The 19,165-nt window shown below is 43.5% G+C and overlaps 1 long non-coding RNA gene across 1 annotated transcript in view; it reads left to right on the top strand.

Moving 5' to 3' along the window:
- Positions 1-1,054: 1,054 nt before the first annotated feature.
- Positions 1,055-19,165, top strand: part of LOC144586621 (uncharacterized) — a 37,744-nt gene continuing 19,633 nt past the window's right edge. Inside the window, exon 1 of the long non-coding RNA XR_013541543.1 lies at positions 1,055-13,308. This is a non-coding gene — a long non-coding RNA (uncharacterized LOC144586621). The remainder of the gene's footprint in view (positions 13,309-19,165) is intronic.

Genomic DNA, 19,165 nt, shown 5'->3' with positions numbered 1-19,165 from the left:
GGATGAGACTTTAAAAACTGCAGATGAGCAAAGGTGGGAACCCTATTCAGGTGTCCACCCCCCCCCCAAAAAAGGATTAAGACCAACATATGAGAAGGGATGTGTGGTAACAGTTTTCTGACATTATTCTCAGTTTGTACAGAAGGGCAGTCTGAAGAGGGTGTTGGGGAAGTCCACAGTACTGTCTTGCTGTACATACCTTAGAGCAGGGGTGTCCAACCATTCACCTTCCCTGGGCCACATTAGAAGATGAAAATTTGGTTTGGGCCGCACATAAATTTGGTTTGGGCCGCATAGGGGGGCAGCCCTAGCCATCCTCCACAGCCCTCCTCCAAGCGCGCTTACCGGCAGCTGCGATCTCAGACAGCAGAGGCTGCCAGCTTTGACTCTGGTGGCTTTATGGGGCCGGGAGGGGGTCCACCTATTGACGGGGAGGGCGCAATGCAGTCACACAGCTCCCCTCTCCCCTCCCCTCCTGCTCCTTCCTTCCTTCCCTCTCTCCCCCCCCACCCCCCCACCATTGTGACGTGCCCCAGCCACATTCCGGCCGCAAGTGCCGGCAGTGTAACTTGAAACTTCGGAATTTCTTTAAAAATAAAAAATTGCACCGGGCCGCATTATGAGCCGACCTGGGCCGCATGCGGCCCTCGGGCCACAGGTTGGACAAGCCTGCTCTGCATGAAGTCAGTGGTATACAAACAAAATAAACAGACAGGCAGACAGATAGATAGACTGTGGTCTGAGCCATCATATGGCAAACTTTTTCATTTGGTCTGAGACAAATGAAAAAAAGTTCATGCTATGCAAAAGTTCATGCTATGCACGACTGCAGATGGTGACAGCAACCATGAAATTAAAAGATGCCTGCTTCTTGGGAGGAAAGTGATGACAAACCTTGACAGCATCTTAAAAAGCAGAGACATCACCTTGCCAACAAAGGTCCGCATAGTCCAAGCTGTGGTTTTTTCCCGTAGCGATGTATGGAAGTGAGAGCTGGACCATAAAGAAAGCTGACCGCCGAAGAATTGATGCTTTTGAATTGTGGTGCTGGAGGAGACTCTTGAGAGTCCCCTGGACTGCAAGGAGAACAAACCTATCCATTTTGAAAGAAATCAACTCTGAGTGCTCACCGGAAGGACAGATCCTGAAGTTGAGGCTCCAATACTTTGGCCATCTCATGAGAAGAGAAGACTCGCTAGAAAAGACCCTGATGTTGGGAAAGTGTGACGGCAAGAGGAGAAGGGGACGACAGAGGACGAGATGGATGGACAGTGTCATCGAAGCAACCAACATGAATTTGACCAAACTCCAGGAGGTAGTGGAAGACAGGAGGGCATGGCGTGCTCTGGTCCATGGGGTCATGAAGAGCTCAATATTAGAACAGGCACCTATCAAGCACACATCCATTCCATCAAACATAATCCCCTAACATAAGGATCACTAATCATCATGCAAGTATTTTATTATGTAGAAGCACTTAACTTCATTGCTCCTTAGTAACTGCATTTTTGCCAATTTTAACACTACATTCACTTTCCCTGTTGTCTGCCCTGTGCTTCTTGATAAGTTCCTGTTTCTCAGATTCTTGTCTCGGGGTAATGCATACCACCTTGCCTTTGACCCCTGGGCACCCAATAATAACTGCCCCTTGCATTCCTCTGCACGAGAGACCTTCACCCTTCAGGTACCCAGCTCTGTGCCTCTGAGATATAGAAGAGCTGTAAGGAGGAGTGTTGATGCTGAATTTTATTTACAATTTCCCCTCCAACGACAGTTGAAGTCCTCAAGGTTTCTGATTATGTGGAAGGCCTCCGTACAGGGTTCCAGCTGTTGCTCTCCACTTGAAAAGGCTAAAGATGGAGGGGGCAGGGCTTGAACACACCCTGCTTCACATAGTGATTTTAACTCTTTGGGTGAATGCCTAAATAGGAGCTGTTCTGCACACAGGTGTGCAGCTGACATTAGCTATGATCTTTTTGTTAATGCCTCTGCATAATGAAAAACTAAATGCCAACATGGGAAGAGTTTAAATCCTGGGAGGCAGTCCTGCCCTCCTGCACATTGTCAGGTATCACAAGCGGCATATCTAGTAGCAGAGAAGCAAACAGCCTTTGAAAGAATAAGAATTAATCTTGTGAAAACATTTCCAGCATACAGAATAATGCATAATTCAACAATGCTATACATGCTGTTGTATCATGCGCCTGTTACATAATGTAAAATGGGTCAGTTATGAAGATAAAAGGAAAATAAATATTTCAGTGGGTAATGTTGCAAAAGGACTTAACATGCACTTGTTGGGGACCCCAGATTACTTTCTGTAACTATGTAATCAGTTGGAGTCCTTTTGGTCTTATGCTATGTTATGTGCCATCAAGTCAGAACGGACTTAGAGTGACCCTAATAAAGCTTTCAAGGTAGGTAGGTGATTTTACAATTTTCCTCCCCCTGTGAGTTCCATGGCCAGGCGGGATTCAAAACCAGGTCTTTCTAGTCCTAGCCTGTCCCTTTGTCCAGTACATTACACTGAGTAGTCCTATTTCACTCTTGCACCTCAATAATTATCACCTCAGAGAAGGGCCAAGATATTATACTGTATTTGCACTGCAAAATGTTACAGAGTTGTATATTTATTTCATAGAAAAATCTATATCAGTCCTGTTTGTTCAGCCCCTTTTTAGTAATAATAATGTTATTGTGTGATGCCGTATGTAATGAGAACCAGTGTGTTGTAGTGGACAAGGACTTAGGAGGCCTGGATCCAAACTGCTGCTCTGTCATGGAAATTGCAGGGGGATGGCACTAGTAATTCCAATCCTTAAATATCTCACATGCCTTGAAAACCCTATTAGGGTCATTGGGTGATTCTTGACAACACATACCCCACAGCATATGGCTTTGCTACTGTGTTATTCTGAGTTGAACTGGATCATACTTTTTCCCCCATTGTGTTGCTATCTTCATTATTGTTGTGCTTTGCTTTGCTTTTTCTAAATCATTCTGAAAACCGCCAGGCAAAATGCAAAAAGGAAAAAAAGCTGTGATTGTGTTCTCTTTCTGCCATAAATTTCAAGATTCCTGCTTTCGGTCACAGTGATATAACATGGTTATCGTGGGGACATTAAATCATATGCAACAAATAGTTCTCTGTGTTTCTGTTACTTCTGCTCTGTGCTTGTCATCAAAAATGTAGCATGTGGTTTCTTAGCCCAGAGCAAATACCACATCAAACTAAAGATTAAAGAAAGGGTGTGAGGAATGATAAGCCCGGTTGTCATGTATTCCCTTGCCACTGACACTCTTTGGGTAGCCTCTGCTTCCAACCGTTATTGCCAATTAATCGGCAGCTTTCGGTTTTCCTTTTTGTGTAAACTATCTTCCCACCTCCACTTTTTGGCACATCTTGCTTCCTCTTAATGCTGTTCCATGCACAGTGTCATGATTTGGTACACAATAGCCATTGCCTCTGCTAACAACTCTTCCTGCCCTTTTCCACCCCTGCAGGTGATGCAGTACAGGTCCTTAAGTGCTGCCTAGCATCCATAATGGACTGGATGAGGGCCAATAAACTGAAACTCAATCCAGATAAGATGAAGGACCTACCGTTAGAAGGATCATCAGTGTATTAGAGGGATATTTACCTGGTCTCAGTGGGGTTACATTCCATCCTAAAGGATTGGGTTCACAGATTGAGTGTACCTTGGACTCTAGGGAGACGCAAATATCTGTTATGGCCAAGAATACAGTAGTGCCCCACAAGATGATGTTAATCTGTTCCATTGAAATCGCTGTCTTGTGAAAACATCGTCTTGCGAAATGTGATTCCCCATTGGAATGCATTGGAATCAGTTTAATGCATTCCAATGGGAAAAATAGCCCTCATTTTGCGAAAATCGCCCATAGGGAAGCCATTTTACGAAGCGCCGATCAGCTGTTAGAATTGTCGTCTTGCAAAGCATCGGTCCCGGAAAAAAAAAAAACATCTTATGAAGCACGGACCAAAACATCGTATAGTGAAAATCACCCATAGGAAACACTGTTTTGCGAAGCGCTATAGCGATCGCAAAAACTCTCTAGTGGTAACATATGAAAATGTGTTATATATATTGTAGAAATATATGAAAATATTATATATATGTTACCACCAGAGATTCTACAAGCAAAGCAGACTGGATAATTTTATATATATAAAAAATTCAGAGGAACATTAGTTTATATAACTGAGTTAGGGATAGCAGAAAAACTGCCACTGTTCATTACAACTGTCTTCAAAGTTGTAATGAACATTCACATATATAGCTTGTATTTCAGCCCAACTATAGAACTTCCTGTCTTGCCTGTTTTGGCCTGAAGTTGAAAACTCCTTTGCAATCCACTTATTTCACCAGAAAAAGTGAGGCCATTAGCAAGCCAATCAAATTTGTCCATGAATGTGTGCCTGAAGGCAATGCTGGGTGTAGTGAAAGCAGTGTGATTGCTGGCTTGGGAAAAGAGAATAGCGGGAAGGTGTGTGCAACACTAGACAGGGTGCTTGCACTGGCAGCTCTTGATCCAAATCAGGGGGTGCCTGTACTGCCATTTAGAATAGGATGCCTCCTCTGTTCCAGTCATGAGCCTCCATTGGCGTGCCTCAGTGCAGTGATCCCCAACCTTGGGCCTCCAGATGTTCCTGGACTTCAACTCCCAGAAATCCTGGCCAGCAGAGGTGGTGGTGAAGGCTTCTGGGAGTTGCAGTCCAAGAACATCTGGAGGCCCAAGGTGGGAGACCACTGCCTCAGTGCACAAGCACAGTCCCTGTGTAAAGACTTCCATGTCTTTTTTTGTCCAGTGCCTTACTACAAAATCAGTATATTGAGGGACAGTGTTTCTTCAAAGGAGGAGAAGGATCCTTCCCTCCACCTACAAAAAAATTAGTGTTAATCACAGTTCCCACAAATCACAAGATGGCTCAAAATATCTTCTCTGTTATTTTTATCATCAGAAACACATTTCACAAGGTATGTGCTTGAATGGTGCAGGCCTTTTTTCTCTTGGGTGACCGGGGGGTTATATTTTATAAAGGACAGTCTCATTATTTAAAGGTGTCCTCTTTCTGTAATGCCATACAATCCAAGGCCAGTCTAAAGAGAAAGAGCCATAAGGAGGAAAAGCAGCAGGCATCTTAAAGTTGCCTGGGCAACAGATATGTAAGTCATATAGCCACAGTCTCCTCATGATGGTCAGGTGTTTGGAGTTGGATCTAATCTTTGCCATATTTTGAGTGCACCCAGTGAAATAAAGAGGGATTAAGAGAGTCATGATTTCAGGGCATGTACCCTAAGTATGACTCACTCCAGATTCAGCCTGATTCTCCAGATGTCCAGACTTTGGACACAGCATAAGAAGGCAAGAGACACTGGAAAACACAACAATGTTACAAAATGTGGAACAGTAGGGGGAAAAAGGGCAGACCTAACATGTGATGAATTGACTTTCAAAGAAAGCCACTGCCTTGACTTTGGAAGACCAGAGAAGGGCTGTTAATCACAGGATCTGTTGGGGGTCATTAATTCATAGGGTCACCGTTGGCTGGAAGTAATGTGATGGCACATAACAGAAAGACCTGAAAGATGATTAATTTCATATGACTTGATTACTCCATGATCCCAATATGCATTTCTCTTTTCTTTCTGGAAGCAGGCACATGAAATGCAGCTCTGTTTTATATCCACAAAAGGGGTGAAAAGCAATTACACATGACAAAGCTCCTGAAAGGAAAGTAGCTCAGAAAAATAAAAATATCTCATCCAATTGCCCTCTTTTTTTTCTCCACTTCGCCTCTCCTTGTTGTTAAACAGCTTCCTTTGTTTCCCTCTAGGATAGCTTGATTTACCATACAGCAGGCCAGTAGTTAAACAATGAATCATGTATCTGTAATCTACCATGCTCCACATGCACTGAGTTTTTAATATATATCTTTGCCTTCATATAATCAGAGCTTTCAATTATGTGAAAATACACAGCCCCTTTGTTCACGCTCTGAAATGTGCAGAGTTGACATTAGGTGGTTAAACTTAAAATTGCTTGGCCTTCTTTTCATGCACCGTGTTGAGATTGGGAGGGAGAGAGGAAGTATTGAAAGCTTTCCCCCATAAGGGCTACAAGCAGACCACATGTACAAGTCTCCTAAACAATGGGGTTGACAACTGCTAATCATGAGAAGCGGAAAACTGGCATGGATTTGAAGAGTTCATTATCTAAAGCATTAAAGTGTGTTCTCTTGCTTCTTAAGCTTTAAATGGCTTTGAAAATGGGATATTTTATTCTTGTCTCCCTGCTTTTTGAGATAAATTCCGCAGTAATTCCACATTCAAAATCTCAGCATCACCTTAGGTAACAGGGTTCCTCAACATAGAAGACAAGGTACAACTCTCGTGGCCCTGATCTGGTAGTTCTAGTGTGCATGTTGTAAACCTGAGAAAGTTGCTTTCAAGGAGTATGACTATCATGACAGGCTGAAGCCATCCGTAAGTCAGCAGGGGTGGGATAATGATCCAGTACATCCTCCGACCCTTGCTAGGTAAATGAGAGTTTCAGCATTTCATCGTTAACAGTAACTTTCCAAGGTTCTGCACATAACATTCCTACTGCTGCCCATTCAAAACAAATGAGAAAGGGTGTACAGTAATCAGACAGGCATTTGTCCCACTGTTTGGTCCACTGAGAGATTCATTTGGTCCTTTTTCTTGAGACCAGGTGATGTAATTGCTAGAGTGAACCATCCCATTCCCAGAATTGTCCTACCAACACCTTTCTGGGTCCCTGACATGGATTTCTGTTTTATTGGTGCCATTTTGTTTTGTTTCCAGCACCAAAGCAATGCTTCCTGCCTTTAATTTGCACGGTGGTTTCAATTTCCCTGTAATTCTTCCCTAACTTCCTTAGCTCAAGCAAGGTTGCTGAATCATGCTCTGGGATAAAGAGATGTCCTTATAGGCCAGGCATAGAGAACCTTTGGCCCTCCAAATATTTTGTAATATCCCTCCCATAATCCCCTACCTTGACCCTCTTGGAGGCACACCTTTAAGTAGCACAGCTTGGGGGCACCCATCTCTTCTTTTGGAAAGAATGGCAACACAAGAAAAGGGAGAAATGGACTGCCAGAAATATGGACGTGTGGGTCCTAGATCCAATCAAGCCTGAACTTTCTCTGGAAGCAAAAAATGATGACACTGATGTTGTTGTCTTTCGGGCATGTTGTGGGAAAACAGGATTCTCTGGACAATAATGCTGGGTAAGTTGAAGGCAGCAAGAAAAGAGGGAAAGCAAATATGAGTTTGCAAGTAACAGCAGGACTATTGATGGCAGAACCTAAGTCACTAATTCATCAGGTCACCATAAGCATGAAAGAAACTGAGAGCAGATAGCAATAACAATTCCTTACCCATTTCCCATATCGGTTGGGACTTTGGGAACATGAAGTCCAAAACATCTGGAAGGCTATAATTCTCCACATCCTGTGATAGGCATAAGGAAACTGACATATTCTACCCTTAGTTCTTTACAGAATGGGTGATCTACAACTAGAGAAATCCAAAGAAAAGAAAATAGGATGCAGATGAAGTCTCTAGTGAAATATTGAATTGGATTTGTAGGGCTGCATAGCAACATTTAAAGATTCTGAATAATTAAACTTCTGCTGAAGCTCTGTGCTGCTGTCTACTAATATAATGGTTACTCCTGTCTTGTAGACAGAAATAACACTTAGGTTTGAGAGTCAAAACTTTCCCTGAAAAATATATTAAGTACTGTCTCCATGCCTTTCATCTATTGCAGCATCATACTAACCAGCTGTGCTGCGCACAGCGAATCCACTCTGGGGGGCAGGATGAGGCCATGAAGTTTCAGGAAGCTGTTTTCTTTTATGAAACATTTCCATCTATTGATGGGAAGCTATAGATAGAGCTGTTTTTTTTTCCAACCATGTGAGCAGGCAAGGCATTCCAGGTGTCTGGAGGCAGAAGGTAAAAGTCGTTGACAGTGATGAATACAGGATTGTGGTGAGGTTGGATCAAAACTTGGAAAAGAAAGTCCAAACTCTATTTGCTCACTGTGCAGACATTGAGGAGAGACAGTTTAGAATGAGGAATGGTTCTTTTCCATTTTATTTATCAATTTCTGGCTTAGATAGCTAGAGCTGGCTTCCTCTCTCTCTCTCTCTCTCTCTCTCTCTTTCTCTCTCTTAAAACACTATATAAAGATTTAAAAGTGAACTTCTCGGGTCCTTTAGCCACAATTTCTTCCAGATGATGGATTGGTTAATGTTTCTTTATAGTAGCACAGCTTGGGGCACCCACCTCCTCTTTGGGAAATAATGGCCAGTTAACGCAAGACAGGGGGAAATGAAAATGCATTTTGATCTAATACAAACTAGAACATGAAAAGGTAGCATGTTCGGCTAATTGGCTTCTCCTAACCTTTTTGGGGTAATGGCTTTTAAAAAGAGTTGGTTATTAATTATTATTATTTCCTACAATTATTGGGTGCTGCGCATACAATTTTTTTAAAAGGACAGATCCTGTGCGCGGGCTAACAATCTAGGGTATTGCAGCCCCCAGGACAAGGGAGGGGGACAGAAGAGGTACAAAGAGTTTAAGCAGCAGGTCAGCAAAGAGAAAGAAGCCGCTGTGAACAGCCCAGTTTCACTCACTGGAAGCAGATACATTTCTGAAAAAGAAAGGAATAAACCAGAGGTGGACAAGCTGTGGGCCCTCGCAGTTTCCCTCAGCTCCTTTTGCTGTTATCCTTCATAGAATCAGAGACTTAATTGATTTGGAAGGGGCTTATAAGGTCCTCAAGTCCCTCCTCCTGCTCAGTGCAGCAATCCAAATCAAAGCAGATCTGCCAGGTGGTTGCCTAAATTTCTCTTGAATGCCTCCACTGCTGGAGCACTCGTCGCCTCCTGAGATAATTGGTTCCGTTGTCACACTGCTCTAGGTTTTTCCTGATACTCGGCCTAAATCTGGCTTCCTGTAGCTTGAGCCCATTATTCTATATGTATCTGGCACTCTGGAATGATTGAGAACAGGTCCTGCCTTTCCTCTGTGTGACTACCTTTCAAGGATTTGAAAAGTGCTATCATAGATCCCCTCAGTCTTCTTTTTGCAAGGCAGCAAGGAGGACCGGGGGAGGGGGGGCAAAAGAGGTACAAACAGCTTAAGCAGCAGGTCAGCAAAGAGAAAGAAGCCACTAACAGCCCAGCTTCACTCCTTGCGAGCAGATATGTTTCTGAATAAGGAAGGAATTGGCCAGAGGTGGACAACCTGTGGTCCTTGCCATTTTCCTCAGCTGCTTTTGCTATTATTCCTCACAGTTAGCTATGGTAGCTGGGGGTGATGGGCACTGCAATCCAGGAACAGCTGGTTGGCAACCATCTCTAACCTTATCGTCTCCACAGTCTTTGGTCTTGATTTGGCCTAGTAGAAACGTTATGGTGAGGGTCCTGTTGCCAATTTAGCTTTGTGTAAGGGAAATTGGATGCGCACAACTGGAACACAATAGGCACCTCAATAATGACTGTTAATTTATCACCAAAACTTACAGTTTCCCTTATGCAAGTATCAATCAGGAATAGGATCCCAACTGTAGCGTTTTAACTCAAATAAACTGTTTTCCATTTTACGATAAGGACTAGGGATATAAACCCTTGCCCATGCACAAAAAGCAATTTTTTTCCTTACCTGAGAGAGGAAATTTCAACTAGTGTTCACATTTGCAAGGATATTTTCCATAAACAACGAAGCACACAGAACTACCTAAATTGCACAGTGCTGGTTCATTTCATACTGGATATGTTGTTTGCACCTTTTAGAACAAACATACTTGCTGTGTATGTGCTTAGATTCTCAGTAATAATTTAGTGCAGAGTGATTGTGCCCAAATTACTGGGCCCTGATGAAAAAAAAGAGAGTGTTCTGTCTTGCCATTGCACAGGAGGTGTGGAACGTCAGGGCCCTCAAAATGTCTTCTTGATGTGTCCCATTGTGTTGAGACATCCTTAATCAGTAAGAATGAGGAATCTGGCAAGTACTATTTGCATCCTTAATTATTTCTTCCTTTTAATATGCTTTGAAATGTAATACTATGGCTCTTGGCCATAAGAAAAAAAACTTTGAGACTTCTGCAGTTCGTTCTTTTAGCTATGATAAAACATGGGTCCGATAAAGTACAGTCAACCCTCAACTTACAAACGGCCCTAGTTACAAACATTTCGACTTACAAACCGCTCTGACAGAAAAATATCGACTCGACTTGCAAACTTAGATTCGAGTTACGAACCGAAAAAACACGCGGGAGGTGGGGAAAGCGCGAAATTTGAACTTTCAGTTAACCGTTGGCCAGTGAAGAGGGTGCCTGCCTGCTTCCTCGCTCTTCCCAGTGTTTTGAGAGTGGATTTGGAGACAGTCTTCAGACTGCCTGGTACTGCCTGGTATTGCCTGGTACAGTGCTGTAGTGACTGTATTTTTATTTTTTGGCTTTTTTTAAATTTTTGATTTTTGGATTTTTAAAAGGTATTCCCTCCCTCCATTGCTGCCCCCCTTTGTCCCCAAAAGGTGCTTGTATTGGCTTGTCTTGATTGAAAAGGTGCTTTTCAAGGTGACCTGTTGTCTGAAAGGTGCTTGGTTCATGTACCCACCATTTAAAAGATAAAAAAGGCAAGGGGGGCAGAGAAAGGGACATGAAAAGGAAAGGGATATGTCCCGCTCAAAGAGTGTAGATTAACATATCACATCTAATTCACTCAAAAAAGTGGAATGGTTAAAAACCGTATGAAATATCATCACAGAATATATGCCACGTGACCATAACACGCGACTATAGAGGAAGCAGAGAAGGAAGGGGGGCATTTCTCTTGTGTGACCACAGCTTTAGTTATGCTAAAATAAACATCTACGATTCTAATAAAATCCCAATAGGGATTAAAAACTATTACATAGCTCATTTAATCAAATAATTTTTCTGCTTCTTTTTTTCCTGAAAGTAGCTACTTTAACTACAAAGAGGACAAGCCTCTGTGACACAAATTAATTAAAACCTTGTAAAAAGAAGTTCAGTCTGTTCTCTTTCCCAGTATTTCATGTGGTCAAGGAATGAAATTAAATAATGTTTTCTGTAACTGGAATATCACCAGCAACGCAACAGGCAGTGAGAGAGATCCACTTTGGCTGCCCCATATATGTAAAAATCTATCTTGTACTGGAATGCCCTTAAGTCTTCATTATTACATCATATAACCATTTGCTCAAAGCGAAGATTAGTAAAGGCATTACGCAGACCCTTTTCCATATGGAAAGTATTTTTCTTCCTGAAATGGGAGTTTGGCCCTTGCTAACCATTTCATAGATCTTACAAGACAAAATTCTAGTGTCTAATACTGTATTCTTAGTTTGTAAATATTTCTCATACAAAGTCAAAATACTTACAACTCTCATGGTAAAACTATAATTTGAGAGCAATTTGGGGAAAAAGCAATGGACATTTTAACCACCAATACCTTGGAAAGTCTGCCATCATTCATTTGAACCAGCTTACTCCAATAAATAAATAAATTTAAATATAATGAGATAGGAAGGATCTAACACAGATACCATCCCAAACTCAGTGCTAATTATATCTCTTTCTGATCCCCTAAATAAGATCACAGTGATTCATCCTTAAAGATTCTTTGTGGGGGGAGGGGATAGAGAGATCACACTGAGCTCTTTAGAATAGCCAACTCACTACTGAGTCTGGGCATTTGGGTATAGATTTATCTGCATAATAATGACAGTAATAGTTCACAGGTATTAGCTGGTGCTAATATTTTATGTCTACATTATGAAACATCACTTATGAATCGAGTTGCCTTTAAGGGTTGCTTTTTAAAGGCACAGATGACTCTATGAGGGCTTCTCACTGGCCAGACAACAGCTCTGCAGCCAAACCAGACTGGCACCCAAATTATCCTTTGTACAATCTGATTTGATTTCTTAATTTCTACTGTTATTTTCTCGCCTTATATTCTCCAATTAAGATTTGCTTTTATTATTCTACCTCTGCATGACTGCACCAAAACACGTAGATACACCTTTAGAAGAGACTTTTATTGGCTCACTGTGTTTTATATGTTCAATTTGGCTATTAACTACTGAGGTATTTCTTCGCTGATGGCCATGACCACTTAGCAAGATGATAGTGCTTTAAACATATTATTGGCATGGCTGGAGGTGGCAACAGCCTTACCTATTAATTTGCAAAACTTTTTTAGTACAGTGAAATAAACCTCTTGCAAATCCCAGCTTCCTGAACAGAGTTCTCTGGATATTTAAACAATGGCCCCATTCTATGAAATTATTTATGAGCATGTTACTTGTGCTTGCCAGCAGAAGTGGAAAAAAAAAACACAATTTTTGTTGCTGTTGTTATAATGCTGTTAGAAAAATGAACATCTACTGTTATGATTCTTCAGATGCTCCTTTTTACCACAGGGTAATATTTTGATTAAATGGCTAAATTAAAATGAATCAAAATGAATTTAAAATGAATTAAAAATTCAGCTTTTCCCCCCCTTTTAAAGCCAGAATTTGCATTTGCATTGCCAGAATGCCACCATTTCCTCCTCAAGCCTCTTTTTGCCTGTTCACATGAAGCTGTCAAGGACTGGCAGTGAATGGTAATTACAGTAGATTGTTAAGGTCAGCGTTCACCCTCCATTGAACCAGAGATGAGAGAGTGCTCTCATCTGAATGCCTAGGGCCATGACATACCAATCCTAAGCCAATCTTCTCTGCATGTCAGCAACAGGGGGTGGGGCCACCTCACAGGGAAGCTGGGATGGAACGTGGCCTATTCCGGGCCACGAAGCTTTCTAGTCCAGCTAGTCTCTAGGTGAGCACAATTTTGGTGTCTGTAGGTGTAGGTCTGGCAGGTAGAAGTCCCAGAATGGAAGATTTGGGGATTTTGAATAAACCTCCCTCTCAACAAATGGCACATTCCTGATTTTCACAATGCATTTTAAGCATATAGTTTTACTTTCGCTCATGTAACGGAGATTAGAAATAACTGAATGATCAAGTCTGAATTAATAAAGACAGTCTGAAAGCCTGTCGAAGAATCGTGGGCAGGGGGGAGGCATTTAAGCAACCAAGAAACCATCCATCTTCATTGCTGTTTGAGCTCTACATGCATTTGGACTTTGGAATCACAGAACTGTGGAGCTGAGAGGGAGTCCAAGCATGACCGAGTCCAACCTCCTGCCTCTGCTGGAAACCCACCGCTAAAGCATCTCAGGTACGTAGATGGCCACCAAACCTCCATTAAAACCCTCCCCCCCCCAAAAAAAAGGTAGGCCCCTACACGGTTAAACAGCTCCTATTGCTAAGGGTAGGTGAGGCTCGTCAGCCCTGGAAGGCAGCCAATCTAGGAGAAGGAAAACTCCAAATTTAAACCTCCACTGCCTTGTGGCTATATCCACTTATGGAAAGGGCTTCAGGAGATAACCTCGAGGCAAAATCCGGAGTCGGAGTCCCGGAGGCATTTTCTTTCATTCTGCCAACTCCTGCGACGTTGCTGGAACCAGTTGTATTGGCTCTTGCCTTTCCACTGGACCATTTCAGTGACGTGGAGAGGGGGGATTTGCTGCTTGGGTAACAGCCTATCCTCCATATTATTTTACCCAGGCTTCGTGCTCTGGAGAGGACACTCCAGCTTCGCATACAGCGTCGAAACAACACGGGAAGTAGCAGTTACCGGTTATAAGTCTCTGCTCAATTGGCGTAGAGCAGGATGCCAGGGGCTACTTCTGACGGTGGGAGAGGTCATTGCACCTCACTAGGTAGATACCGCCCACCTTAAGCTGGGCAGCCCCCAGCCAGTAAGGTGCTACCTCGCCACGGTCTGTTAACCTCACGGGGTGCGTGGGGTTTAGGGTGAAACCCGACAAGCAGATCGACAACCATGCACCATGCAACAATCATAAGAAAACTTCTGCCCTAAAGCTGGGCACCTGGAATGTACGGACAATGACCCCTGGCTTTCCTGACTACGGCTTTCCTAACGACCTGCAAGAAATAGACGATGTGCGCAAGACAGCTGTCATTGACATGGAACTGAGTAGACTGTAGATGGACATTGTTGCCCTGCAAGAGACAAGACTGCCAGACTCGGGATCTGTCAAAGAAAAAAACTTCTCATTCTTCTGGCAGGGAAAACCATCGAATGAGACCAGGGAGTATGGTGTTGGCTTTGCAGTCAGAAACACCCTTCTGAGATGCATTGTTCCACCTACTGTGGGGAGTGAAAGAATCCTATCTCTGCAGCTCCACTCATCAGCAGGACCAGTAACCCTCATTAGCGCATATGCACCAACACTGTCATCCACTACAGAAGTGAAAGACAAATTCTACGACGATCTGGCAGCTACTATCAAAAAAGTCCCTGAAAGAGAGTCACTGTTCATTCTTGGAGACTTTAATGCTAGAGTTGGTGCTGATCACAATTCTTGGCCCACTTGTCTAGGCCGTTTTGGCATTGGAAAGATGAACGAAAATGGCCAACGCTTACTGGAGTTTTGCTGTTATTATGGTCTCTGTGTCAGCAACACATTCTTTAGTACGAAGCTGCAACACAGAGTTTCCTGGAGACATCCAAGATCCACGCACTGGCATCAGCTCGATGTGATCCTCACTAGACGTTCTAGCCTTCCTAGTGTTACGATCACACGCAGCTACCAGAGTGCTGATTGCGATACTGATCACTCCCTGGTGTGTAGTAGAGTAAAACTGCGAACAAAGAAATTGTATCACACGAAAAAGGAAGGAAGACCACGTATTGACATCAACAAGACTCGTGATCAAAGAAAAGTGAAGGAATTTGCCCAAGCACTCGAGGAAACCCTTCCAGGTCCAGCTAATGTAAATGCACCTGAACGATGGGAACACTTCAAGAACACTGTCTACAACACTGCCTTGTCCACCTTTGGCAAGAAGACCAGAAAGATGGCTGACTGGTTCGAAGCCCATTCGGAGGAGGTAATGCCAGCCATTGAGAATAAGAGAAGAGCTCTAACAGCATACAAAACCTGTCCTAGCGAGTTCAACCTGCAAGCTCTTCGAGCCGCTCGTAGCCAAGTCCAACAGACTGCCAGGAGATGCTCCAATGACTATTGGCTTCAGCTCTGCTCTCAGATACAGATAGCAGCAGACACAGGTAACATCAAAGGAATGTATGATGGTATCAAGCAGGCCTTAGGTCCATTACAGAAGAAATCTGCTCCCTTGAAGTCTGCTACAGGTGTGATCATCCAGGACCGAGCACAGCAGATGGAACGCTGGGTGCAGCACTACTCCAAGCTATATTCCAGAAAGAATGTAGTAACCGAAGAAGCATTAAATAACATTGAGTGCCTGCCTGTCTTGGAAGAGCTGGACAGCAAACCAACCCTAGCAGAAATAAATGCAGCCTTGGATTCCCTCACCTCCGGCAAGGCATCTGGAAGGGACAACATCCCTGTTGAAGTGCTGAAATGCGGTAAGGAGATCATCATCACCAAACTGTATGAAATCTTTTGTCTCTGCTGGAGGGAAGGTGGAGTACCACAGGACATGAAGGATGCAAACATTGTCACATTGTACAAGAACAAAGGTGATAGGGGTGACTGCAATAACTACCGTGGTATCTGTCTTCTTAGCGTTGTAGGGAAGCTGCTTGCCCGTGTTGTGCTGAAGAGGCTCCAGGTGCTTGCAGACAGAGTCTATCCAGAATCACAGTGTAGATTTCGAGCTAATAGATCCACCACTGACATGGTATTCTCCCTCCGACAGTTGCAGGAGAAATGCAGGGAACAACAACAGCCATTCTTAGTGGCCTTCATAGACCTTACAAAAGCATTTGACTTGGTTAGCAGGGATGGCCTTTTCAGAATACTTCCCAAGATTGGATGTCCACCTCGTCTCCTTAACATCATCAGGTCCTTCCACGATGGAATGAAAGGCACTGTAGTTTTTGACGGCTCAACATCAGATCCCTTTGACATCCGAAGCGGAGTGAAACAGGGCTGTGTCCTCGCACCAACACTTTTTGGGTTCTTTTTTGCTGTCATGCTGAAGCATGCCTTTGGAACTGCAACAGAAGGTGTCTATCTCTGGACTAGATCAGATGGAAAGCTCTTTAATCTCTCTAGATTGAGAGCGAAGACCAAAGTCCTACTGAAATGCATGCGGGACTTCCTCTTTGCAGACGATACAGCCATTGTTGCCCACTCTGCTGAAGACCTCCAACAACTCATGAATCGTTTCAGCAAGGCCTGCCAAGACTTTGGACTAACAATCAGCCTGAAGAAAACACAAGTCATGGGCCAGGGTGTGGACTCACCTCCCTCTATTACCATCTCCACACAAGAATTGGAGGTTGTTCATGACTTTGTGTACCTTGGCTCAACCATCTCTGACACCCTCTCTCTAGATGTCCAGCTGGATAAACGCATTGGCAAAGCAGCTACCATGTTCTCTAGACTCACAAAGAGAGTATGGCTCAATAAGAAACTGACAACACATACCAAGATCCAGGTCTATAGAGCCTGTGTCCTGAGCACACTCCTGTACTGCAGTGAGTCCTGGACACTTCGTGCCCGGCAGGAGAGGAAGCTGAACACCTTCCATATGCGTTGCCTACGACGGATTTTTGGTATCACCTGGCAGGACAGAGTTCCAAATAGAGTAGTCCTAGAACGAGCTGGAATTTTCAGCATGGATACATTACTGAAACAGCAACGTCTACGCTGGCTTGGGCACGTTGTGAGAATGGCTGATGGTCGGATTCCAAAGGATCTCCTATATGGAGAATTAGTGCAGGGAAATCGCCCCAGAGGGAGACCACAGCTGCGATACAAGGATATCTGCAAGCGGGATCTGAAGGCCTTAGGAATAGACCTCAACAGATGGGAAACTGCCATCTGATCGTTCAGCCTGGAGGCAGGCGGTACATCACGGCCTCTCCCAATTTGAAGAGACCCTTGTCCAGCAGGCCGAGGCAAAGAGGAAGTCACAAAAGCAGCAAAACCAGGGAGCTGGACAGGGGACAGATTGGATTTGTCTTCAGTGTGGAAGAGATTGTAACTCTCGAATTGGCCTCCTCAGCCACACTAGACGCTGTTCCAAGTCCTCCATACAGAGCACGCTACCATAGTCTTTTGAGACTGAAGGATGCCTACTACTACTATTGCTAGGATGTTCTTCCTAATATTTAGTTGAAATCTTATTTCATGTAATTGGAGGCCTGACTCTCTGAAACCTGGCCTCTAAATAGATCAAATAATATGTGTATGAATCCTGTTCTACTTACCAGAGGAAGAAAACTTGTGGCTGGATGTTGTTGGATTACAACTCCCACCCATACCTATTGTTTTGCCATGCAGTCAGGAATTGATGGGAACCAAGTCCAACATCATTAGGAGGACACTGGTCCCTTGTCCATAATTGACTGCGTTTTGACCTGCCACATTTACAAAAAACAACAACAACACAAAAAAATGATTTTGCGGTGTCATGATTAAAATTACAGTACATTGCCTTTAGAACTGCCTGAGTCTTTAATAGGCCCACCTATGTGCATCTATTCAATCTGTACAAATGTATCATAATACTTGTTTAAATTGATAGAATCTAGCATCAGCATTCAGTCCTGCACAGAAAAAGGATGTTGGCTCCACTGCCCAGCATGCTTCGGCAGCGCGGAGCTCCATTGCTTCCCTCCCGGGATAATGCGAAATAAGGATAGTCTCAAAAACGTGACCCGGGAAGGGGGGGGGAAGGATGCCTCTATTTAAAGAGAGCTCCCCCTCCCATCAGCCTCTTGCAAGGCTTGCATTCAGTCCTACACAGAAAAAGAATGGCTATCCCAAACTTTCCACAAAGGGAGATGGAAGTTGAACACTGAATGGACACATTATGATGCAGACAAAATGCACAAATATATCACAGGCTTTAGTAAGTGGAGAAAGAATCATCATAGAAAATCAATATTTGATAGCATTGCAGGGTGAGTAGGAAGACCAAATTGCTAATAGCCATCCAAAGAGTAGTACAACTGATGGGAGGTTTACCATATGTTACAGCAGCCAATTTATACCAGATTAAATTTATACCAGAAAGATCTGGATATCCCGAACAACCCAGATAGTTTGGTTGCTGACCTTGAGCGAGACATCCTGGAGAGTGAAGTCAAGTGGGCCTTAGAAAGCATGGCTAACAATAAGGCCAGTGGAGGGGATGGCATTTCAATTGAACTATTTAAAATCTTAAAAGATGATGCTGTTAAGGTGCTGCACTCAAAATGCCAGCAAGTTTGAAAACTCAGCAGTGGCCAGAGGATTGGAAAAGTTCAGTCTACATCCTAATCCCAAAGAAGGGAAGTGCCAAAGAATGCTCCAACTACCGTACAATTGCACTCATTTCACACGTTAGCAAGGTTATGCTCAAAATTCTACAAGGTAGGCTTCAGCAGTATGTGGACCGAGAACTCCCAGAAGTACAAGCTGGATTCCGAAGGGGCAGAGGAACTAGAGACCAAATTGTTAACATGGATTATGGAGAAAGCCAGAGAGTTTCAGAAAAAATCTACTTCTGCTTTATTTAACTATGCAAAAGCCTTTGACTGTGTGGACCACAACAAACACTGGAAAGTTCTTAAAGAAATGGGAGTGCCTAGCCATCTTATCTATCTCCTGAGAAATCTATATGTGGGACAGGAAGCAACAGATAGAACTGGATATGGAACAATTGATTGGTTCAAAATTGGGAAAGGAGTATGACAAGGCTGTATATTGTCTCTCTGCTTATTTAACATATATGCAGAATGTTGTCGTTGTTTAGTTGTTAAGTTGTGTCCAAATCTTTGTGACCCCATGGACCAGAGTATGCCAGGCCCTCCTGTCTTCCACTGCCTCCCGGAGCTGGGCCAAATTCATGTTGGTCGCTTTGATGACACTGTCCAACCATCTCATCCTCTGTCGTCCCCTTCTCCTCTTGCCCTCACACATTCCTAACATCAGGGTCTTTTTCAGGGAGTCCTCTCTTCTCATGAGATGGCCAAAGTATTGGAGCCTCAGCTTCAGGATCTGTCCTTCCAGGGACCACTCAGGCTTGATTTC

The sequence above is a fragment of the Pogona vitticeps genome, chromosome 2 (assembly GCF_051106095.1).
Source record: "Pogona vitticeps strain Pit_001003342236 chromosome 2, PviZW2.1, whole genome shotgun sequence".
Lineage (NCBI taxonomy): Eukaryota > Metazoa > Chordata > Lepidosauria > Squamata > Agamidae > Pogona > Pogona vitticeps.
Note: the sequence above shows the minus strand (reverse complement) of the source record. Positions and strands in the feature narration are given on the sequence as shown.